A 25,572-nucleotide genomic window follows, 5' to 3' on the forward strand; every position below is an offset into this window, starting at 1 on the left:
ATGCGGCTAGACGCATACTCAGGTATGTGAAGTCCACATTGCAGTATGGACTATTTTATGAGACTGGGGTTCAGATACAGTTGCATGGATACACTGATGCTGATTGGGCTGGTAGTATTTCTGATAGACGATCTACCAGTGGATATGTGTTCTCTTTTGGGAGTGCTGCAGTCACTTGGAGCAGCAAGAAACAGCCTACAGTTGCCTTGTCGAGCACAGAGGCTGAGTACAGGGGTGCAGCAATGGCTGCATGTGAGGTAGCTTGGTTGCATAAACTACTTTATGATATGCATCAATCTACAGATGGGCCAGTTGTCATTTATTGTGACAACATGAGTAGTATACACTTGGCAAATAACCCAGTCTATCATGCTAGAACAAAGCACATTGAGGTGCATTATCACTATGTGCGAGAGAGGGTTTTACTAGGTCTTATTGATCTAGTTTATGTCAGCACAGAGGATCAGGTAGCTGACATATTCACGAAGGCATTGGGCGCAGAGAAGCTGCGCAAGTTCAGAGACCTGCTTGGTGTGCAGGAATTGGGATTGAGCTCGAGGGAGAGTGTTGAGATATCGAGCTCCACTCGTGATACGCCAGGGTGACCGTTGTGTATTTATGTCACCGACTTGTCAGTTGCAGACGCGGTTGGTACACCGCCCATGAATAATAGCTACATGATAGCTATCCTTATCTACTCTAGTTCGTGGCTCAGTTAGTATGCCACCTTAGTTAGTTGAGTTTGGTTTGAGACCCATATATAGGGTTCTTCTATTTCTTTGTATGAGAGTTCTTTTGGCTTACACAACTAAGAAGAGGAAAACTGTTTTCAGCCTCCACCCTTGTGTGTCTTCCCCCATTGTGCAAGCAAGAAAGCTTCAAGCGAGACTCCTTCCTTCTCTCCCACAATCTTGACAGTGCGACCTACTAAAAGCATAGTGTGTACTTGTATTCAATCCCCATTCAAATCATCACAATACTATCAATATTTGTGGTCAAAAAATTATGGTATTTATAGTTTACTAGGTGCATCACCAGTTGTATCATAATATGCACTATTGATCCTTCCATGTGAAATATCTCTTTGTGGCATGGCTACTTCCATTTTACTTCCACCTACACTATGTATCTTGGTCTTTTTCACTCTTGGATTAATCTTAATTTAGTACTTACCTTTTGCTTCAAGTTATTGCATCTAAAGTAGGTAGAAAATATCTAGCATATGAAGTATTGCAAAAGAAGATCCCCTTATAGTATCAATTTCTTATTGTTGAGATAGAAAAGCTTAGCCAATATGTTTTGTCTCATCCATCAACTTGTCTTGAGATAGAAAAGCTCAGCCAATATGATTGATCTCATCCATCAACTTGTGTTCGTGGTATTGACAGGATGTGCTGGTGATCTTCATTATGGATGCAACATGCAGATACATATACTACAGCTAGCATAGCTATGTAGCCATCTTCTCATATTTGTATTGTTACATTAATACATTATGTCTCTAATTATATGTACACCCTAGTACTTGCATTTTAGAAGATGAAGTTGAAGATAAGAATAATAATAATAATAATAAGACATGGTGGTGGTGGTGATGACAATACTGTTGCTAGCAATTGTTGTTGTTGTCTGCCTTGATTGCTATGAGTGAGAGAGAGAGAGAGTGAAAGATAGAGCTTCTTGTGTATGTGTGTATAGTAAGAGAGAAAGCCATAATGCGATAAAGCACATGTCCCTTATCTTTTTCATGGTACCAGAGCAAGCTAAGAAAAAGGAAGCGTTACAAATTATAGAACATTGAGAAGGAAATCAAGTGTAAGTACGATAGCATTCTAAGCTAGGCTATAGGTATGGGTTTGGTTACTATCTTAGATTGATATGAAATTTGGTGAGGCAAATGAGAGCAATAAGTTTTGTTAATGGACCTATAAAGGGTTTTCTCATTGTTATTTTGGCATTTCTCCATTCGTTTTGCAACTGCAAGACTTCGATAATGACATTTCTATATATTTGGAAGGATTGAATGTTTCGGCCAATTTTACAAATTGTATAAGTTTTGCATAATTATTGGGCCTTATAGATTGTGGGATTATATTTTGCATTTTGTATTTAGGTAGGTTCATGATTTCATGTGTTTGGAGTTTTTGTGCATCTATAGAACTTAGATTGAAAGGATAATTGTCTTGTTCCATACAAATCAATGAGAGTAGCTACAATGTCAACATAGACAAGTTGTATGCACATGTTAGTGGAGTTTCTCAATAGTGGTTGCCTCACACTAGCAATGCTGATGTAGTTTAAAGTAATTTGACTAGCCTTAATACGTCATGGTATCTTTAGAGTAATCACCTCCAACTATCTCTTATGGTCTCCATGGATCCTCCTTCTCCAACAATCTTTCATGAACCTCAAATCCCTTGCATAGTTCTAGTGGGAATGGATCAAATCCTCTAAGTCAACAACTATTTTCATAACGAAAACACAAAATCTTTAAATGCAAAAGAAAACTCTCAAACCATGACCCTTCAAAAGAAGGAGAAAAATGTAGGAGATGATCTTCTTTATACAAAAGAAAATGTTCAAAATATGTATTATGTTTCTCATAAGAACTGCCTCAACATGCATATATATTGAGTGATTTGGCCTTCTTTACAAACTTAAGAGATATCAGTTCTCCTACCATATAAGAGAAACTTCACATGAGGTAGGTCAATCAAAAGAGCAATGAAGAATTTTTTGAGAGATGATCATAATCATGGATGAAGTCTCTATTCAAAAGTGCCTAAAATTTTTCATTTCAAAATGAGTTGTAAGCCATGCATTTATCATAAATAGCAATGAGACATTGTCTTAACAATGCCCCATTGAGGGGTTGAGGTTTCTCACTATGATTCTTCCATGTTGATAGATGACAAGGTAGTCAGGTTATCTTAGAATTTACCATAAGAACCTTCAAGCTTTATGGTAGACGTAATTGCATTTCAAGACCATTAAAAGTTGACAAGATTTGGGGAGCTACAATTGGATACAAGCTATAAATTAATAGTTCAGTCTCAACTTTCTCTTGAATCTAACTAACATCCAGCTCTATAGGTCAAAATTGGTCATGTTCCTCCCGCTTTCCATGGGATTCAGTTGTTTGTAATTGGGTATGCTTTAAAGAATTTCACATGATTTTATAATGATGCACTTCCCTTACTAACTCTAGAAGAAAGATATAGAATACAACTCATATAGTTTTGAGCATATGTTCCAAAATACACTATAGATATGGAGTATCCTCAAAATGTGTAGCAAGTCCCATGTAGGCTTTCTACACCTCAAAAGTGCAAACAATCCTTCTTCAAAAACTTGTCACTCAACCTACTAAGATTTCTAATCCATTTGTTTCTCTCTTTTTTTAAATAATCAATTTGTTAATATTAACCCCCATAAAATACATCTCTTTTTGTAACTCCCATAGACCCTCAACCGCCCCCCAGCCCCACGTGTGCCCAACACCCTTTCCTATTGAGAAAATGCTCAAATCTATATTTAGAGGAAATAATCAATTAATTTGATAAAATAATACCTCAATGGCACTAAGACTTTTACATTCTAGCAAATCATGTGAAGCAAATGTCTTATGATTTACTTTAGCTTGTTACTTAGTCTTGGACATTTGTCTCTAATTGAGTTTGAAACCACGTTCAATTTGAACTTGAACCCAATGAGTGCTTGAGATCAAAGTGTTTCTTCTAAGTGTGATTTTCTTTTCCATCCATAAAGCTCTCTTTTTTGTTAATTGATTCCCTTATAAAATCACATGAATGGATCTTAGCATGATGATCTAGTTGCTCAACTTCTTCCATCCAAGGAAAATTTTAACAATGAAGTTAGCTCTAATCCTATGCACAACCAAAATCGAACCTAAAAGAAGGGGTTTACTAAAAACTAGTATACACCCTAGAAGTTGGGTAAGTCTCTATACTCCCCTTCGAATCTCGATTCTAGAATATGGAATTCCAACCATTAAACCTTTATACTCAAGCCTAGAAAGTGTCTTTGGACTCTTCTTAGGTAATACAATATTTGCATATATGACAAAGATCAAATTGAGTTTGAAACAAAATTCAATGTGAACTAGTGCTTGAGATCAAAGCTTTTCCTCTAAGTGCAATTTTCTTTTCCATCCGTCAATTGACTCCCTTCAGGAATCACATGAATGGGTCCTAATATGATGATCTAGTTGTTCAACTTCTTCCATCTAAGGAAACTTTTAACAAAGAACTTAGCTCTAATCCTATGAATGAGAAGACTCCAACCTAAAAGACAAGGTTTACTCATAACTATTATATATCTTAGAAGTTGAGTGTCTCCTTAAGTGAGGATAGGTTTAAAGTTGGTTCCACTTCTTGGCCATGTTGCATTGAGAAGTAGATCTTTTGTTGGATTGCATATTCATGTTACCATGCGGCATTGTTAAGTAAGGGTGATTACAATAGATGTAGGGGACTTGAATGGGTGTAGATCCTCTTTCATCATAAGTCATTGCTCAACTACTAACATTGGAAAGTCCTTGTCCCAATGTCTCTTAGGCTTAAAGAAGATAAATTGCATTTTCTCTGTGTGTCAACTTTTTGTAGCATTGAGGTGTTATGGAAACTCAAACAAATTTTATGTTTCTACTAGCATTTCTTGTTATGCATCATGATGAATTTCCTCTGTGAAGTGGTAGATGTGCCAATGACTAAGCATGTTTTAAATGAAGACCAATCCAACACATATATTTAAAACTACTTTCTAGCCAATGTTTATTCAACCTCATGATGTTTGGACCAATGGTTTCTAACTATGCCTATTGTTGATTAGTCAATATTGATAACTCCTCTTCTCCCCTAACCCTAAATCCTTATGGCACATTGGAGTGAGGTTGTAGATGTGCCAATGACCAAGCATGTTTTAAATGAAGAACAATCCAACACATCTATTTAAAACTACTTTCTAGCCAATGTTTATTCAACCTCATGAGGTTTGGACTGATGGTTTCTAACTATGCCTATTGATGATTGGTCAATATTGATAACTCCTCTTCTCCCCTAACCCTAAATCCTTATGGCACATTGGGAGAATGCACTAGCAATGGGTTTGTTGTAGTGTAAGTTGCCTTAAACCTTTAGCTTGGGTGAGACCGAGAGAAGTATGCAGCGGCCAATTCACACAAATGCTATTTCAATGATCACCAAACACAAACACACAAAAAGTGACCTTAAGCTAGTCTGGCTACATACTATTAGCCTCGTGGCTTTCACATCCTTCATTTGAGTTTGAATGCAATGCTAAATGAGGCGTATGGATTAGATGAGAAAAATTATTCATGTTTCTCCCTTTCATTTGAATCCCCTGTTGTTGATTTCCCTCTAACCCCTCTTGTCAATTCCTCTCTAACCTGACATATTCTTGAAATATCCCCTCTTACTAATTCCTCTCTAACCGAACACATTCTTGAAATATCTCCTCTTACCAATTCCTCTCTAACTTGTCTTGTCATCAATTCCTCTCTAACCTAACACATTCTTGAAACGTACGGCAAGTTTTCGCGTGCTTTCTAGGAGAAAAACCAAATGAGGATATATGAAATGTTGTACATGGGGAGGACCACGTGCTAGTCTATGGGAGCTTGTAAAGTAAGTGACGGGACAATATTTTGTTCTCTTGTTCTTCCTCCTCGTCCTCCTCTTCTTCTTCTTCTGCACGTCGTGTGTCTTGTTGTGTGCGTGCGCGTGAGCTTTTTAAAGCGAAGGTGGCCCCTCTCTCTCTCACTCTCTTTAAGCCTCGTCAGATCCTGCCCCCTTGTACCTTCAAAGGGAAGGGCCCGCCCCCTGCTCCCCGCCCAAAACCCTTCCTAAAATGGACCATTTGTGGGACCTCGATTCTCTCTCCATTCCCTCTAGGTAGAGTTCTTCCTTTTCAAAATGCTAGTCATGCGAGATATAAACAACGCTTTTATAGTCACATCTTCATTCGATTATATTCTCAAAGCTCTCTCTCTCTCTCTCTCTCATATATTGGCTGGCTATAGCCAAACGCCTAGTGGGACCTCATGCTAAAGAAGCCATCCTCTCATGGTCAAGATGCTTCCTTCGGGTATGCCTCATCCAAGCCCAGGCACATACCTTCACAAATGCCCACACTAGGTCTAAAAGGAATCCTTGGGGTATATCTACATTAAAAGATATGTGGAGTGGCATGTGAGGCATGGAGGCCTCTCATTGAACCTTCTATTACATCCATCTCACACGATCAAATAAGCTTCCAGGTCTAAAAGGAATCCTTGGGGTATGTCTACATTAAAAGATATGTGGAGTGACATGTGAGGCATGGAGGCCTCGCATTGAACCTTCTATTGCATCCATCTCACATGGTCAAATAAGCTTCTATTCTTTGAAGTCTATGGTCACCAAGTAAGCTTGTGTTAGTTGAAAGTTTATGTTCTGAACTAAGTTCCAAGACTTGGTAATTTATGAGAGGGAATTCAAGAGTGAACTAAGTGTAATTCACTAAATTTAACAAAATAAATTGAAGCCCAAGGTCTTAGTTTACCTAAGGGTAATTGAAATTCATCAAAACTAATGAGGTGCTACTTTACCTAAGGGTATGTCAAATTCATCAGAACTACAAGCTACATAAGTCAAGGTACTTGTCCTTCCTTAACCTATGCTGAGATGGATACTCTGTAATTCAACTCTATCAATGACAAGACTTTCTTACATTGATGGAGTGCCCTCAAAAAGAGGGGTACTAGCTTCAATTTACCGAGTTCACAATGACAAGGTGTGACATAACTTTTGTTGGAAATAGCACATCTTTAGAGGAGCTTCATGTAGTGAGTTTGAAACTACATCTCAAACTATAACATAGTTTGCAAATGAATGTTCTCACACAAGCACTGATATTGGATGTCAAAGGTCAATGATAGAGCACATCTAAGCTTGAAGAACAATGTTGCAATAAATGTTGTAGATGATTGGTAAAGTTTTGTAAGTTTTTCTAATTTGCAAAGGTTGTGAAATGCACAAAGCAAGCCCACAAATGGAGGATTTGCTCTATATTAGCCCACAAATTCTCCTAGGTGTTTAAAATGAGACGATGGAAAGGTGCTCTTATTTATTTCTCACCTTACAAAAGCATCATCCATGGTTGTGTGTTCTAGGAGAGTGGGGTCCACCATAAGTCTTAACTTATGTTTGGACATGATGAGGGACATAACTATGAAACGTTTGTGCCATCTCTTATGTTGGTTGATTGACCTACATGTGACAATGCTATTAAACTATCTTGCAAGCTTGTTTAAATTCTTCTATTGAAATATTTCATTGATACCTTGGTAATTGGGTTAGGGATGTAAGCTCTAGTCATCCCAACCAAGAGATCACATGGAAACAATACCCTTAGAGGCCTCGTCTTCATCTCACTCCATGGTTGATATTCACTGCAACACCAAGCCACCAAAAATAACTACCCCTTGTGTAGACACCTCCTTATAACACTACCTCTTTGTGCTTACTCCATGATTCCATAAGAATGACCAATATATCTCTTAATCTTCAACAAGATAACTCTTGTCAACCAATTCTTGATTATCTACAAAACTTTTTAATGCCATAATCAATGAGAAATGGAGCATCATAAGCATGAATAAGTGTAATGATCAAACCCTACAATAAGATGTATTAATCTTAGAAACACCATGAAATCGTAACATCCTACAAGGTGCATAAACTCCAACAAGCATCTCAAACACTATCAACTCAATGAAGATCACATGATAACAACTAAGCCATTGCCTAAACATATTGCATTGAAACATGTCATACCATTAGCTTTTAAATGATCACACATAGCATAATTAGGATGGATAATAGACAAGAAAGAGCATGAGTTGCAAAGAGATATATACTTGGACAGAAAACTATATTGAATTTCAAAGTGATGATGTGTCAATGCTTATACTTAGTCTCAATACATCATGAAAGAGAGGTAGGTCTCATTCTATTAGAGTCAACAAGAGAAGAATTGAAGGAACTTGAGGAGGATTTCTAAATTCTGTATTGACTTGTTAAAGGAGGAGAGGGCTCCATATATAGCTTTTGGTGAGGGGAGATAGGGATGGCTTAAGCAATAAGCTTCTCTAATAATAATAAAAGCATAAGGCTTTTTGAGAGCTTCATATAATAGATGCACCAAAGCTTAAGTGAATCAACACCTTTAGTAGATCAATCTCACTTATGACCTACACTTAGAAAGGAGTGGTTCCTTGACTAATACTTCTAGCTCAAGCTAGCAACTATTTTAAGTGCATGCTCAACACCTAGTCTCACAAATTGCTCACTAACCCCAAACTCAGAAAGGAGTGGTTCCTTCAATAATAACATTGTGAGTTTTCTTGGTTTTCATTTTTATTATATGAACATTAAAAACCAATTGAGAATGTTGACTTTTCAAGCACAAGAAATCATATTTAATCATTTGAAACAATTTTCCATAATATGTGTGAAAGAATCATCATAAAATGACAAAATCGAGCACTTACACATTTAATTTAATATGAATCCCCATGCATTTCAAAGATGAGAAGCCGCTAATGCTCTTCCATGGTCATTGATGCATCCTCAACCTTTGATTTATGCTCCATAACACTTCAACATCATCACAGATCCAAAATATATTGCTTCAGCCCCCATACTACAAAGCAAGCATAAAATTTGATTATGTTAGGCCATTCCTCGATTTCTTCACTCTACATCATCAGTTTCGAATTAGAAAATGGCCCCTGAAGAGGGAGAATAGAAATCAATATTTCTCTCTCCTCTTGAAGGTGGTTCACGTGCAAGTAAATGGAAATAGATTGGAATAAATATCGGTTGTCCACCGGCTTGTACTGGATCATGACGGGATCATGTGGATGCTAAGGAATTATGTCCAGCATGGTTTGAGGATCAATGACGGGTTCGGTGACTACCCGAAATAAATTCTCAAAACTTGAGAAAATGCAATATTAGGATGGCCAAATGGATAGTAGTAGGGTCCATCGTGATCACCATTAACATAGATGCAACGCTTGGATTGGCACAAATAATGATTTTACTAGAGGATGAAACCCTAGGAATGGAAAACCTTTCCCATGATATCTTTGAGGAGTACTTTTCATGTGCACTAGCATTGACATTATAGCTATATAAATTTGTCTTTGATTGTTAGAGTTCCTTTTAGCTTCACATATTCTTAAATATTCACACAAAATTGGTACTGATTCCTAGCAACATCTTTGAGGTACTTGCAATATCCCCTAAGATGTCTATAAGATAATTAGCTCCCCCGTCCCCCTCCCCCCCAAAAAGGGAGAAAAAAAAGCACAAGATAAAAAGTTTAGAACGTGGATTGTGAAAAGACCTTGAGATCCAAAAACCTATTGAAAATCTCAAAAAATAATATTTTGCATATGTAAAAGGGTAAGATCATATAGAGATTAGGGTTATACATAATCCTAGTGATAATCTTCTAGAGTCTGTAGTCATTGACCCTCCTTTGATGGATGGTTTCATCCATGTCTTGCAAAGAATAATTAGTTACACTAGGATATCCTTCTTTAATTGGAATATGTATTTTACTTAGGCTATATGGTCATGCCAAATTTCTCTAAGGTTGAGTACACGTGTTTCTTTTCTTTATCTGGTATATGGGAAGGATTCTATTTTGCTTATTGCCCTCTTTACAATGCTATCATAATCACATGTCAAGTCATGATAGAAGGTATAAGATTGAGACGATGCCGAGTTTAAATTGGTTGTGGTTATCAAGGGATGAAGCAATAAAGTTCTTAGAACAAGTGTCAGAGAGGAGAGAGAAGTGGTTTGAGAGCAGACACAAGAAAGTGAATCATAGTAGGGATGTTGGTGTTCATATATGACTAACTTGAAAATGACATTTTTAAATTACCCATTGAAAGCTTCTACCAAACCATTGGATTGGGGATAAAATGAACTATCTTATTCTATGTTTGAGACTTGGGGGTGGGGGTCACTCATGAACATATGTGTGTATCACGTGGGTTCAAAATAAGAAACTTTTTAATACTAATTCTATACATTTTTCACATATAGAAGGGGTGCTACATAAAGGGATTATTTACAAATTGAATAAAAAGGGTTTTATTTTATTTAGGAAAATTGCACAGATAAGGCTATCTATAAACAAGCCTTGAATGCATATGATATAGGGGATATATGTACAGTGAACCCTTGAAGGTTTGAGATCAAGTCTATCTTCCAATTCCTTGAGTATATGCTTTCTAAAACTTGGTCCTTGATTTGGAACAAGTTAAAGAGGAATTCCAAATCTACAACATAGTTTTACCCATGACAAGCTATGCTACATCTACTTAGTATTTTTTGTAGCCATTGCTTTCGACCACTTTGTCATATAGTTTATTGTAGATAAAATGAAAATCGTACCTTTCTTAGTCCTAAGTAGTATCCATATGAAATCAAGGTTTCAATTGCAAATGGACCATAAGTCACTATACTCTTTGTATGTTTAGGCATTAGATTTTTCATGGCAGTATTTTTATATTGAGAAGCCTTTAGGAGCTCATAAGAATCAATGATTGTAATGATTTTAAACTTCCATAAAGTATAGTATTGTAACATCTAACTTGCCTTCGTTGAAGGTTGGTGGACGAATCCTCTGTGTTTGAATAGATGGTAGTACAACAACATTACCTCCAAAACTACTTCTTGATATGCCAAAACTGCTTGCGAAAGTCGACATCACTCCTCCTTGCTATTGAAGCCTTTGCCTGTCGCATGCTCTTTGATCCCTAGAGCCCCTTGGGCTCTGATACCATGTAAAAATTATATGATGCAGCAAATAGAACTTGAGCAAGAGATAGAGAAAGAGAGTACACAATACATAAGAGAAGAACAAAAAATTTCTTTAAATCCAAAAAAGCTACTACAAAGATGGCTCTATCCACCCATATGCTTCCAATGTGAAGCTTAGATCCCGGGGAGGTCTATCATAAATATATGTATGTATCATATGAGTTAAACATAAGGGATTTTTAAAATATCATTTTTACACATTTTTTACATATACAGAAGGGTCCCATATAAAGGGCTTACTTATAGATTTAATAGAAAAGGGTTATGTTTTATTAAGAGAAAAATCACAAATAAGTATGTTTATAAGTAGGTCTTGAACGCACGTGATATAAAGAGTATACATATAGTGAATTCCCTGGGGCTTAGATAGCGATCTAGATAGAAGATATGTGAAGAGCTTAAGGCTAGCTGGAATAACTCTGATTGGGTGAAAGGATGGATCATGAAAGCTATGAAGGGGTCTAGCTTTCATAGTCTGTGAAGGGGGTCATGATGGATGACCTTCCATATGCACATGTGTTTGTTAACCTTCCATATGCACATGTGTTTATTGACCTTCCATTTGCACATGTGTCTATTGACCTTCCATGTGCACCTCCACTAGTTGGCCAGGAAATATTTCAAGGAATATTCCCTACCCCTAGTCAAGGGCTACTTTCACATCCCTCGGACCCAAAATAGGGATCCTTGATAACTTCCTTACCCCGCAACTTGATGCATTGTGCCTTGAGTCGCTACCATCTTTAATTACTCTCTCCTTACCCCGCAACTTGATGCATTGTGCCTTGAGTCACTACTATCTTTAATTACTCTGTCATCTAACCTAAAGGCTAGACTCAGAATGGTCACTGGTCACATAGACCTCATCTGACATACGAGTTAGGACCCACCAATGTCTAGGCTCACACATGGCTTCTCCTCATAATGGAGGGACTTAAAACTTTGAGCACCATTGATCATTCGTGGCACTTTATGAGGGTAGGGCATTGAACATATCTAACAAGGACAACATGAGAGCACAGTTAGTAGATCTTTTTACATATAGGGAGACAGAAGAACTAGTTTCAACATTGTATAAGAATAGGGTGCCAAAGTGAAACATGAAATCAAACAAGGATTCAAAATCTGGAGAATCAACTAGCAGGGGAGAAGTTTTATAAAAGAGAGATAAATCATGCTTCATCACACGGATTAAGAATCTAGGCAACCTGATGGTTGGTGCTAGGATACAAAAGATTAGTGAGGAGCTAGCTCAAAGGTGTCTTCCAATCTATCTACAAAAGTTTGATGGATTGGTAACTACCCTTAATACTGAGGTGAGGCCTCGAGCTTTGACTTTTGAGGAGTTTTGTGAATTATTAATGGAGGAGGAGTTGAGGTTGAAAGCCCAAGAAGGAAGCAACAGTGGAGATGTTGCATTCTCTACCAATGCAAAAAGCAAAGGTGGCTTCTCCACAAAAAATGATGGTGACAAAAAGAAGAAGGGTGGTAAGAAGAAATATCAAGGAGAGTGTTTCTACTGCAAGAAGAAAGGACATGCAATTGCAGATTAACAAGAAGGTAGATGAAAAGAATGGTACCCTTAAAAGTAAGAGGAAGGAGACATCCAACACGGCGGCTAAAGCAAAGCTAGAGTTATTCATAGCAACCATCGAGGAAGTGTGTTCCTCAGCACAAGAAGAATCTAGGACTAATTCATGGGTGTTGGATAGTGGTACATCCTGTCACTTGACCAACAATAAAGGTCTATGTAGTTCTATGTAGCCTCTACAAGAATTCGTCACTACGATGGTTGGAAGTGATACAAAATGCCTTATTACGGGCACATGTACTATTTCCTTTATTGATGCAAATAGTGAAGTCAAAAATCTTTCAAATGTGTTGTATGTTCTAGAAATTACAAGAAATTTGTTATATGTGTTGTTGCTACCATAACTAATCTTGGTTATGAAGTGAGATTCAACAAGACAGGTGTAGAAATTCTTGACAATGCTAAAAAAGTTATTGGCAGAGGAGAAAGGAGGATCAACTTGTATGAGCTAAGTGCTCTTACAACCACCACTAGAGTGGGCACAAGTAAGCTTTGGCATGAAAGGTTTAGACACTAGGAAGAATGATGCTCATGTCTTAAAGAGTGTTGACCATGTTTGAATAGACCCCTACCTTAATCTTGGAGGTGCTGCTAGGTCCAAATAATGGACTCTCAGATAAAAATATAGGCCACCCAAGATAATTGATGGATCTTGCTAATAAATGCAACGGGAAAAGCACCAATTTCTATGTAGGAGGGACTACCAAATGCAAATATACAAACATGAGGAGACCTACCATGTAGCCTACCCCCCAAAACATAAATTGTAGAGCGTAGAAGAGAGGCCACCCAGGATTGAATGATTGCCACCCACCACATCATTGAATAATGGCCGCCTAGCCTGAGAAGAATCATCCTCATGCAAAACACAAGGTGTTCATGCCAAAGTTACTTGTTGTCGACTGGAAACAAGACCACACCCTTCATTGTTAGATGTCAAACGTAGAGATTGCAACACATGTGGATGGTGCTCAACTGGTTTTGTCACAGACAACATGCTCCTCTTCGAGATCTTTGGCTCTGACACATAGCTTTGATACCATGTGAGAGTGTGCAATGGAAAGAGAAAAGAGAACATGGAGAGAAGACAAAGAGATAACCCATAAGAGAGAACGAACAATGTGACTATAATGGCTTAAGATACAAGGCTACAAACAGTCAGCCCCAATATGCATCTCTACGCATTAGTGTGGGCGCTAGACAATAGCAAGGGGATGAGAGAATGTGAAGGGCTAGTTGATCATGAAGGATCAATGATTGATAATGAGAGTGGGAGGGTAGGTGGTCTATATATAGGTGGTAAAAGAGGCAAAACCCTAAATATGGTCAAATCCCTTAAAAATAGCCAAAAGTGCACAAAAAAGAAGAAGTAATATACTCTCCATCTAAAGTGTCTAAAACAAATAAAATGATAGAAAAATACAATGTCAAAGCTCCTAATGTCCTTGTCTAACTTAGACTAAGGCTCACAGGCAAGAGATGACCGCACATGACACACATGATTGCTAATAGGTATAGCTCCTAGCTTTATTGTATTCCTTTGCAGCTTGAAAGCCTGGTCTTTTCATCAAGAGATTTAGAAACAAAGCAAATCTTGCATGCAAAAATAGTCAAAAGAGGATTGGAAGCAAATCTATGTGTGGCCAACACACTAGTGGATATGTACATCAAATGCAAGCGTCTTTTGGAAGTGCACCATGTTTTTTAGAGGATCTCATGTTGAAAATGGGTTTCATGAGGAAGCAAGAGTCTACTTTCAACAAATGCATTTCCAGGAGACACTAATAACCTTGATGCATATGTTTACACCTTAAAGACGTGCTTCAACAATCGATGTAGAGAGGGGTTTTGAGATACATGATGAAAGCATTAGAAGAGGATTGGGAAGAAAGCTTTATATGGGCATTGCATTGGTAGATTTGTAGATGAAATGTGGCTATCTTGGTGAAGCATGCAAGGTATTCGATCAACTGCCATTTTGAGATGTAGTTACTATGAGAATGCACAATGGAAAAAGGAACACTAACATAGTGAGAAGGGAAGAGAGAGACAACAAAAAGAAGGAAGAAATCTGCACTGATTACCAAATACTACCAATACATATCCTAAAAAAATTCATAAAGCTAATCAATATTAATGCTAAGTACTACCACAAAAGCATATAAAATTATATTAGCCACTTATATGAATAATGTAGGACTCTTGATGACTTCAAAATAACAAGCTATAGGTTCAAGGTCCCCTAGATCTTGCTACCATGTATAAGTTCAGCTAAGCATAGGATATGGTTAAATAGAGTCTTTTACTAATTCCTAGACTTGTGAATTAGCCAATTATTATATCTCTGAGCTTTATAGGTTTGAGTTCTAAGTCAGCTATGGAGCTCATAGGGTAGTCGTGAAATGGGCTAACTATGGCATATGCACATTTCTGAGGAGCAAAGTGACTGAAAGTGCTAGTGTCTTTGAGGTCATGGGCACATTTCATTTTGATAGGTGCGATGTGCAACCATAGTGTTTTTGTTGTAAATTGCATCTTCTATTTTGCCAAGTGGCACATTTGTCTTTGGAGTTATCTTTATGTGACCCAACAATTAACCTTCATGGGTTGGAACATTATAGATCTTTGATCTTATATGTCGGTAATAGTAAAAGTAGTAGGCACTTGTTTTTTTTTTGAGAATAAAACATTGGACACCATCACTTTTGGTGGCATGCCTTGTGAGGGATGTGGGAATTGTAGCAAGGTCAAGTTGATCATTATGGTATCCATAAGTTTGTTTGTATGGCTTCTGTAATAGTTTTTTATCACAATGAAGATTATTGTGATGATGAAGGCCTTGATTGATGCATCCATGGAAAACAATGAATGCATGTATAATTGATGATGGTTATAGCATACTCACATTTGGACTATAGTTGTGCATTTTTATTTACTGATCTTTGAATTATTCGTAATTGCAATATCAAAATCTATAGAAGTTTTATAGTGTTTAGGGTTTCTCTATAATCAATGTCTCTCCTCTTATTGTGCTTTGTGAACATGCAAGATTCATGTGATGAATATTTTGGACTTTGTACTAACATGTGATTTGCAATGGGGGAGGGGGTATATGAAATGCATTGGGTGACCCCTTCCCCCCCACCCCAAAGAGGGACTCGCATTAGCCATGTCTGACTTGAACTGGTGAAGACGTTTGACTCCTCTACTCTTTTAGTAGGCTGACAAAAATATCAACAATGGGACTCATCTCTGGCACTAGAACTTACAAGTAAAAGGTTTTTGTATGTTTCTCTTCCCCTATCTTCAATGTCATTGTGACTTTAGTGTTGATTTGTTCTCTAAAATTGTCAGTTTGCAATAAGTTTGAACTTCTAGATTGGGCATTTGCATGGTAATCTAGAAACCAGTATACATATGGTATGTAGAGTTGTCTTCAGAGTTGCTGTGAAAGATATATGATAATATATCTTTAAGATCTACCTAGTGTATACAACTGTATTCAATTTTTCTTGTCTATCCTACTCCATCAAATTTTAGTTTGATAAATCAATTTCAAGGGACTAAGCCAACCTCTGTAACTATCGTAGGTTCTATTTGTAACATTTCACTCATATTACAGGTTAAGCAGTAAGTCCAAAATTCAAATCTTATGACAGACTGCTTTTAGATATAGTAAAGCCAAACTATGGAGCATTACATTAGGTATTGTAGTGTACATTTTTGGCCCCATATTTTAGGATTTTTGATGCATAAATTCATTGATCGTATTGTGTATGCATCATTGCCCATAGCCCAATCCCCAAAGTATAGATACTCTCTTACTGGATACGGAGTAAATCAGAGATATCCAAAACTATTGCATAGTTGATTAGCAAAAAAAATATAAAATTATCATAGCATTGTTTGTATTTCTCCCTATATAGGAATACCATACATTTGCACCATCACTACATGTTATTGGTAACTATACTATCTTACTAGACAAATTATAAATTAGAGATTCCCAAAACTATTGCATAGTTGATTAGCAAGCAAACACGTGAGATTATTAGAGCCTTGTTGTGTTTTTACCTATATAGGAATACTAGACAATTGCGCCATAACTACAAGTTATTGGCAATTGTACTATGTTACTAGATAAGCTGTAAATTGGAGATACCTACAACTATTGCATAGTTGATTAGCAACCAAACACATCAAATCATCATAGTGCTGTTGTGTTTTAACCCATACAAGAATACCAAAAAATTGCATTTATAGGTTATTATTGTCCAATAAAAATCTCATGATGCAATACCATGCCTTAAACATTTTTTGGGACAGATGTATGCAATATTTTTTCAAGTCTTGGAATGTAAGTTCATGGTATCAACTTCCAAGACTATCAATTTCCAGAGTCAGAGTGGTAAATTGAGTGTGCCTGATTTACCCAATTATTGTATGGGGTCTATCCAATATCCTACACAAAAACCTATCATATTTTTATTTATTTTCATTCACTAGGATCTAGATTAGAGTTTAACTTACCTTCTACTCCCCTACTATAAGTAAGAAAATATGTCCAATCATTTTAGCATAGTATTGGTTAAATATGCTATTTTTGGCAAAAGGTTTTGGTATGTTTCTCTTCCCCTATCTCCAATGTTATTGCGACATCAGCATTGATTTGTTCTCTCAAATGGTTAGTATGCTTTCATTTTGCAATAGGTTGGAGCTTCTAGATCAGGCATTTGCATGGTAATTAGGTTTGTATATACAGTATGTAGAGTTGTCTGTGGACCTACTATGAAATATAATATGCAATTCATGTTCTTTCTTACTCTTGGATTGTTGTGTGTATGCCACACCTTGATGTTTTTGTTCATATTCATGTTCTTTCTTACTCTGGTTGTTGATGATGATGGAGCAAATTGTTTTTCTCCATTATAATCTCAATTCTTGCAAGTGTTGGGCTATAGATTAAGAGGAATACTTTGCAAAGGAATTTTTCATGGCTAGATGGACTGTTGTTTCCATTGTTATAATGAGATGCCAGTGTATTGTTGTAGTGAGATTACCTAAGTAGTTTTGGAGTAGTTTGTGCTCTCCTACACTAATTGGAGGTATTTTGGAGAGATCGATTGTGACAGATCTTGTTAGATAAGTTTTTCCTAGCAACATCTGTTCTATCAGATTAGTTGATATTCTTGAACCTCCGTAGAGTCATGGTTGTTTTACTCAGGTTTGGTGAGAGCAATTGGAGACAAATACTCGAGCATTGTAGATTCATGAGTTGTTGTACTAGATTGGTTGCATATGTAAAACTAGTGAGTAGGGCTTTTTAACCAAAAACTACTGTGCAACACTGACTTTGGCCATTTTCTTATACTTTAATTCACATTTTTATACACATTGCATTAACAATTTCCTCAACAAATTAATGGCATCAACGGTCACTTGTATGTTCAGTGTTCTCACCTGCAAGTATTGGTCAACACTAGCTAACAATAGTTGTAATTGCAATACAAGAGTAGCCAACAAAGAGTTTCATGTTTACAAAAAATGCACTAACTACTTCCTTACTGTTCACAAACTCTTGTCACAAACTGCAATATTGTAGCTAACAATAGTTTCAAGTTCGTATTAACTGCCTTAAATGTAGTCTTGCATTCATAGTGGGGTCATCACAACATTTATGAGAGTGTACTGTGTCATGATTACATTTAGCTCAAATGTCAAAACAACAGGCCATGGAAAGTGCAACTGCTCTTACATCAATACTCTTGATTCCAACTACTTTATTACCATGATACTTCATGCCCTTGATTTATAACATTAGCTTCCTATTGCAATCAAGAATTTTTACATCACAATAGTTCTTTTGTCATAAGCGAATCAATATTCTACTATCATCCATGTCACAAGGATATCACACACGACACACACAAAGAGAGAGAGATTAATGTCTAGTGAGGCTTAAGATGGCCTATGAAAAAAATCATTATAGAATGAGTAATAATTGGATATTGATATTTAGTTTGGGGGAGTTGAACATGTTGGGTTGTTGTGAAAAAGCACACTTTTCAAAAGACTTGGACCAGTTTGTCCATGGAAAATGTGAAAGGGTTGGATGGACATCTTAAAGTTTGTGTTGAGGTTTATCTGTGGACAATTTGAAAGGGCTCCCTAGCCTCTTTCTTGGCAACTACTAGAAATCGCTGCCTAGTAAAAATAGGGGCTAAAAAGTGTCCACCTTGATGTGAATCCAACCTTAGGGCACCATTCCAAATGCCCTTTCAACCAAAGGAAGAAACAAGAAAGAAATCAGAGGGGCAATGCTCTTGCACCAAGTAGTGCACCCTTTTTACTAACTCACACCTGCTCAATCATCCTTTAGGAGGGTTGCTCCCCTCCCTTCCTTATGGACCTCCTTTTTCCATAGCTAGGGTTTGTCTTGGCTTTTATCTTTCCTTCTCGCCAACATAGAGCTTGCTGTTGACCACCTTGACCTCTTTTGCTTCCATCTTGGTTGTGTTACCATTCTGGATCGTCTACTTCGCATGCTTCATTGTGTAGTTGGGTGGCTTTTATTGATCCCTGCAATAATGAAGGTACCAGGATATTCCTTAATCTTTTATGCTTCTGCTGATCTACTTTCAGTTGTCCAAGTAGTAAGGCTCCATACTTCCATCTGATCTTTTTCATTCTACTTGAGATTGTATGAACACATGCAAGTAGGCCTTTGATTTAAAATATATCTTAGCTTCTTCCATGGAGAGTATGGATTGTAATTAAATCCTCCCAAAAGTTGATTGTTCTACAAATGATGTATCTAGATGCGTGCGAATGAGGCTATGTTTGTGGTAAAAGAAAAGACTCACAAAAATCTATAGAATCATTGATTGTTTAACAACGTGGAGTAATGCATTCTAGTTGTTTCACAATTAACGTAGAGAGTTTACCAATGTTCGATGTGTGAGCCTGTTAGGACATGTATTGATTCCAATAGTCTTAGACAATTGTCTTGACTTGATTTCTATCTTAGAAGAGCGGCTAATTAGCTAAGTCAAATGTTGGTTAATAGTTGGTTTTTTTGAAGCATGCAAATGTTGTTTTGATTGATCAATTGATAAATTATTGTATGTCAAATTTTTGAGCAAGTTGCTCAAATTCTGCATAGTTAAGGTAGCATGATTTAAAAAAATTCACTTATTTAATGTGCACATTCAAATATTGCTTAAGATCAAATATGTCACTATTAGCAAGTCTTTAAAGCATATGGTCTACTACTTCTATTCTTTTGTTTTCAAGAACTCCAGTAATCAAAACTTGAATCATTAAAAAGCATCAAATTTAAAGCTTTAGTGTGTCAAATTGGTATCTTTCTTTGAAGGTTTCTATTTTGCATGACTTTATTAACTTCAAAGACAACCATTTGAACTTGTAGACAACTCTTATATGCATTTTTTGGTATGCTCCATAACAAGAAAAAGCACCACGTTAAAGAAAAAACTATTTTTGGGGTTAACAATGGTGTTAAGAGATTTTCATGGGTTTCAACTACCCCTGGAACAAGGGAATTGTTTCAAAGGTATTGGATAATTATTACAGATAGATTTAACAAGCAAAGTAAACTTTATTAGGAGTAAAGATATATCCATTCACTATTTCTAATCTCATCTATAGTTGATTCAATTTAAGTTGATATGTTTGCTAGTGGATTCTTGAATGGATTATTTGGGTTTTATGTGCTCCACATGACTGTGTGTGAAATTGTGGAGTTCAGTTTTAAAGGAATTATTGCGTTGATTCAAACTAGGCTTAATTTGCAAGACTATAGAGTGGAGTAGCCTTGACAAACCAAGCTTTGGAGGTTGGATCAATAGAGGATATTGTATAGAAAAAAGTGGCTTTTGAAGGCAGGGTTCTATAAATCTCTCTTGGTCCTATGAGGATAAAGCCTTTTACTTTCCTAATCTTGCTAACATCGGAAGGAACTATGATGAAGATGAGTGTAACCCTGTGGATAGTCACAATTGGCAAATTCAAAGTGTTGATTCTTATGAGGAATACATGTTTACTCAAAAAGATAGATTGGATTCGATAGGCCTTATACCTTGGAAAATACGGGTAGTTCCAGCTCCAAGAATTTCAATGTTGGTAAAAATGGCCTTGCACATGAAGATTTTGCTTTGACTCCTATTAGTAACCCCACAAACCTGCATTCTCAAGAATATCACCAACCCTCGTTGGTTACTTTTTCTTATGCTTAGGAACAATCACAAACCTACATAGCACATGAATAGCCTATTTATCAATTGCCCTAGTCTGTTAGGCTTGGTTATCAGCACAATGACAAAACATCATGATGGAGGATGAATAATGCACAACAACTAGGTGGGATCAATGGTTGATGGATGAAAGGCTTCACAGAGACTTTGATCAAGAGAGGCCACTTTATGCATAAGTCTAGCTTTGTTATGCTTGCAATGGGTGGCTGCCACAAGGCCTTTTGAACTACAGATCTGTTGGACTACCATTTTGCTGTGAATATCTTACTACCAACCACTTGCACTGATGTCTCACAAATTTCAGCTTTGAATCTATAGGTATACGTAGTGATTGTTCGGATTAGACTTCAATATCCAAGTGCAATTGAGTAGTGTTGCTCTTGTTGATATATACATTGCTATTACACGATATGAGGATGTAGAGTCACACTTACAAGTGGCCTATGCATCTAGGGCAAACCTAAATTCAAATTTAGGTCATGGAAATAATTTGGCATTGATTGGTGGAAGTCAAGGTGCAACTAGTGCACCTATGACCAATTTGAATGGACAAGGAAGCGTAATGTAGAATGTGCCCATGCTTTCAACTCCTCTTGATGTTGTTATGCTAAGGGCTAGCCAAAGGGTTCTACTAAATAATGGAAGCCAAATGACGAATCCTAATGTCATAACAACGATCCCCAATCATGTCGTTAGGCTAGTTGAATGGCAAGTGGATAATCATGGTTATGAGTCTAGTGTGTCAAATATTCTTGGCAAAGTCAAGGACATGATGAAGTATTATACTGATATGAAAATTGAATAATATAGGCAAATAGCCATAGAAGTTAATTTCCTAAAGAAGCAACAAAACTATATAGGAAGTTAATGCTATATGAAGAGAGTAGTCCATCAAGATTTAACTGTAACTGGTGTGGTGGTCAATAATTTCCAAGAAACTACCCTGATGTTGATTATGATATATATGGGAAGTCCGACTGTCTAGCTAGTACTTGCTATAGTTAGATCATCTCTCTTCATCAAGAAGGGAGTAAGCAGCCAGGTCCGATTAATCATCAAGCACAAGGGAATAACCTTCAGCAAGATGAGGGACCAAAGCAAATATTGCAAAGAGAAAAAGCTATCATAGAAGAGCTACCTAGTGGTAGTGGTGTAAGTCTTATCAAAGTTGTGCATGTCAACACCACTAAGGCTTCCAATTTACAAGCCATTACAAGAGGATAGAAGGTTAAAGAAGGCAATAGGGGTAATGTAAAATCTGTTAAGGCAAACCCTAAATAGGATTATAAGGAAACACAAGTTCTTAATGCAGATGTGGAAGTGAGTCCTCTAAAATTTGTTGATGGAAAAGTTTACTCAAATAAGACACTACCAAAGAAGAAGGTAAAAGCCAAGAAAGAGGCACCCAAGCCTGTTCAAGGACCAAGGGAAAGAATGCTCTTGCGAGAGAAGAGAACCATTTCTAATTATCATAGATTTCATTTAGCCAATTCTATTTGTGAGATAAAGCCTGATGTGGACCTCCTACAGCTAATCAAGTTATCTCCAAGAGTTCGTAAAGAGTTTAAAAATATCCTTTGCACTGGGTATATCGTCCAACCCTTGGGAATAGCCCATGTGGGAGATAACTAGTTTGAACATGATGAAAAGTATTGTCCAAGGGTAGTAGCATATATTGATGGCACATTAGTAAATCATGCCATTGTGGATACATAATCCTATGCCAACATTATGAGTTCAAAAACGATGGAAAGGTTGGAATTGATAATCCAAGAGGATGCCTCCACAATTCTTTTGAGATGGCTGATGAGAATTTGAAACAACCCAAAGGTGTCACTACCAAAGTCCACATGATTATTGCTAATGTGGAATGAATTTTGGACTTTAGGATTATTAGATTTGTAGTGTGGCCAAGCTATCAAGTACTATTAGAAAGGCCATGGATCTTGCAATCTGATATCAAGTTGATATATCCACTGAACATCTGAGTTTTGACAGAGGTGCTAGACATGTAATAATAGATGCATATCCTAAATCTCCTCAAGTGAGAGAGTACCTTTATCTTTGACAAAATTAAATACATTAGTGGATCCTTCTAGTAGTGAGACTTTGTCAAGCGATGAATCAAGAAAGGGATCCACTACAAAAGATGTCTACTAGGTAACCATGAATGAGTCGATAAAAGCTCAAGACAGAATCAGAAAGACACAGATGTGATTGAGCTAGATCTTGATACATTAGATGAGCCATGGACGATTAAATTAGGATCTATGCTTAGTATAGAAGAAAGGAAGGACTATGGTAATTGGGAGAATAGGAATCGCCCAATGACTCCTATCATGGCTATACTATCATTTGAGAAGTGGAGCATTAATTTCGTTGGATGTATACATCCTTCGTTGAGTACACAGAAGCATTATATCATTGTGGTAACATACTATTTTGTAAAGTAGTCTAAAGCCTATGCTACAATGCAGGATAATGCCAAGGAAACGACTAGTTTTATTTTGAAATAGATTGTTTGCCATTTTAGTCCACCTAAGGAGCTTGTGTTTAATTGTGGGACACATTTTTTAAATAAAGTGATTAAGGCTTTGATGGAATATTTGAAGATTAAACATAATAAGACCATGCCTTACAACCCCCAAGCTAATAGGCAAGTAGAGAGTCCTAATAAGCAGCTTGTGGGGATTTTATCCAAGACTGTATTTGAAGGTAAGCATGATTGGGATAAGAAGTTGTATGTGGCTGTTTGGGCTTATAATACGATATTCAAAAGAGCTACAAGCCACACCCCATTTAATTTAGTATATGGAGAAGAGTGTGTTTTACCTTTGGAGATTGAGTTGCCTATAATAAGGTTTGCTTTAAATCATTCTTTGATAAAGAGAAAGCATTGCAAGGAAGGTTCATTTTTCTTACACATCTTGACGAGATTTGGTTCTAAGCTTTGTTACATCAAAAAGTAGGGAAGGAGTGGATGAGAATGCTTCATGACCTTCAGGCTAAGAAATATAAATCTACTAAGGGTCAATTGGTCCTATATTATGGTGCCCATCGTAAGCTCTTCCCAAGCAAGTTGGAACCCAAATGGGATGGTCCTTATAAGATTTTTCATATAGGAAAGAATGGCTATACAACCCTTTTAGTAGATTTACAAGTGGTAGAGTTCATAACTAAAGTAAACTTCAATAGACTAAAGCCCTATTATGTGTAGGGGTTGATGTTTGACTTGGTACCTTTGCAAGTCTTGCAAGAGTTAGCTTACACTTGTAGAGGATACCAAGGCTATTGGATGAAAAAAGTTATTCCTTATCTTGAGCATCCATGTTTAGAGCAATGCTACCACCAAGCAAAGTGATCTAGTGGAGTATGGGTTATCACATTACTAAGTGGCAGGACGACTCTTTTACATGGAATATTCCAGTTTATTGCCACCACTATCATAAAGCTCTTCCTAGCATCCCTATTGAGTTCAATGAATGAGGGATTATACCTATCTGACACCCCCTCTCTCGGTTAGATTCTGATTATCATAAGTATAAATAGGTTGATCGTTATTGGCAGATTACATCAATGAAGCCTTGGTCTACACATTATATTTTGATGGATCTTCTCGAGGACCTGCTAAGCATGTGTGTCGGGATTGTCATAAAAGATCCTTGTCGTCAAGTGGTTTTAAAAATTGGAGCATATTTAGCTACTGCTTTTACAAATAACATGGTGGAATACAAGGCCTTACTTATGGGGTTGATTGTAGCCAGACATGGTGGTATTCGCTAGTTATTGGTGAAAGGCAACTCGCAGTAGTTAGTGATCAACCAATTAAATGGGACCTATAGTGTGAGGGATCCCATTCTAAGAATGTACCATCGTGAAACCTTGGACAAACTTGAGATCTTTGAGGTGGTGACTTGCCAATTGATTTCCCAGTAGTGGAATCGATTCACAGACTCAACTAATTATGCCTTTGTTGAATATGTCTTTTTTAATTGTGGTCCGGGGGGGTTAGAATTTCTTCTTTATGTTAGCCCATGGCTATTATGGGTGCTTCTTGTTGCTGACATATTTAGTTTTAGTCACCAATGGTTAGTATGGGTTCTGAGCTAGGTAGTGATTGACCATCTTCCTATTCTATCATGGATGCATCAGATTGTTCAACGATATATTCCTTAGATATCCCTTGCCATTTAGGTAGGGAGTTAGCTAATAATTTGATGCATTTAGTGTAGGGCCTAAATGGCTATCTCCTTACTGTAGTTTTGTGCTTCAATAAGGTTTATGCGAGGACTAAGAGTTTGTTTTGGGTAGTCCGTTACTGATATGGTTACATTTCATTAGGCCAAGAGGGCCCTTTGTTCTTGTAGATAATTGTTTGATTTCCTTAGGCCAAGAGAGCCGTTTATTTTATAGTGAAGTGGTTTATCTCATTAGACCAAGAGGGCCATTTTTTTGTTTGGTGCGGGAGCAGTTAATGGTTTTTGTTCTAGCGCTACACTAAACAGATTGATGTAGTACCTCGAGAGAGCCACTTGCTCTGTAGAAGCTTCTTATGGCCAAGTCCATTTCATATCCTTCCTTTATGAGTTCTTTTCCTTATGCCATATGTGTATATGTACTTGGCGACCGATATTCAAGGCATAAAGTCCCCTGGTTTGGTCACGTGTGTCTAGGAAGGTTGGAGCAGTTGTCCGCGTCTTGTAAAGACATTGTTTGACACTCTAAGAGTTGTTTTTGAGGGTAGTCCTAGTGACCCTGTTCTGCTAGCCTGCTAGGCAATTGTGTT

The sequence above is a fragment of the Lygodium microphyllum genome, chromosome 1, assembly GCF_053477565.2.
Source record: "Lygodium microphyllum isolate KBCC chromosome 1, Lygodium_microphyllum_v1.1.10, whole genome shotgun sequence".
NCBI classification, from domain to species: domain Eukaryota; kingdom Viridiplantae; phylum Streptophyta; class Polypodiopsida; order Schizaeales; family Lygodiaceae; genus Lygodium; species Lygodium microphyllum.